A 1,466-nucleotide genomic window follows, 5' to 3' on the forward strand; every position below is an offset into this window, starting at 1 on the left:
GGCGCGGCCCCGCGCGCCGGCGGCCCAGAGAGGGCGGGGCTTCCCGCGGGCGCGCAGGCGCTGAGGCTCTCGCGCGGAAGGCTGAGAGTTTTGCAAGCATCCGAGGATGGCAGTTAGAGCCCGGGCTCCTCGGCTACTGTTGCTGTGACTGAACACCTCGCGAGCCACAAACGCTGGCATATCGCGCTCTTGCCCGCAACCGTCCTCTCCCGGGGAGGAGCGGGCGCTCGCCTGCCGCGTCAGGGACCCCGGCTGCGCGACCCCCGCGGGGCTTTGTTTCGCGGCCCAAGGGGTCGTCCCGCGACCCGGCCCCGCTATCTACCACCCCTCCTGTTTTGTTTGCTGGTTTCACGTAATGCCTCCTCCCGCCCTTCCCAACTCCACTCTTTCCCAAAGGAAGAAGAAGCCGGCTGCCTTGGCCGCCGACGTGGGACCCCACGCCTAAAGGGGAAGAGGTCCAAGACGCTTCCTTAGCTTTGAGCTGCTCTTCAGCAAAACCGGAACGAGTTACAAAAGCTTATTTTAGCTGAAGAGTGGGTAGTGGCACGCCCTTCACCGTGTCCTCCTCTGGAAACTAAATGAGATTCTGGGTCTTTACATAAAAAATAAAAAGAAAATGTCATTCACGGTTCTTGACGGGTACAAGGTATATATCAGAGCAAACGCCAGTGTCAGACCTTTACAAACTCTGGATTTCCATGTAAGAGCCTCCATAAAGGTAGTATTCTGTGTGAAAACAAAAAGGTACTTTTTATATGAGATTTTAGAAACCGCCAGGGAATAGTCTCCCATTATGTTCAAGTTCCCTACCAATAGAAAATCAAAAAGATTTCCCATCTAAAAAAGATGGGAGGGGGCTTCCCTTGTGGTGCAGTGGTTGAGAGTCCGCCTGCCAATGCAGGGGACACGGGTTCGAGCCCTGGTCCGGGAAGATCCCACATGCTGTGGAGCAACTAAACCCGCGCGCCACAACTGCTGAGCCTGCGCTCTAGAGCCCTCGAGCCACAACTACTGAAGCCTACGTGTCTAGAGCCTGTGCTCCACAACAAGACAAGACACTGCGATGAGAAGCCCGCACACCACAACGAAGAGTAGCCCCTGCTTGCCGCAACTAGAGAAAGCCCACGCGCAGCAACCAAGAACCAACGCAGCCAAAAGTAAATAAATAAACAAATAAATTAAAAAAAAAAAAAAAAGATGGGAGGGCTTCCCTGGTGGCGCAGTGGTTAAGAATCCGCCCAGGGGACACAGGTTCGAGCCCTGGTCCGGGAAGATCCCACATGCTGTGGAGCAACTAAACCCGCGCGCCACAACTGCTGAGCCTGCGCTTTAGAGCTCACGAGCCACAACTGCTGAAGCCTGAGCGCCTAGAGCCCGTGCTCTGCAACATGAGAAGCCACCGCAATGAGAAGCCTGAGCACCGCTACGAAGAGTAGCCCTTGCTCACCGCAGCTAGAATAGGCCCC

The sequence above is a fragment of the Balaenoptera ricei genome, chromosome 19 (genome assembly GCF_028023285.1).
Source record: "Balaenoptera ricei isolate mBalRic1 chromosome 19, mBalRic1.hap2, whole genome shotgun sequence".
Lineage (NCBI taxonomy): Eukaryota > Metazoa > Chordata > Mammalia > Artiodactyla > Balaenopteridae > Balaenoptera > Balaenoptera ricei.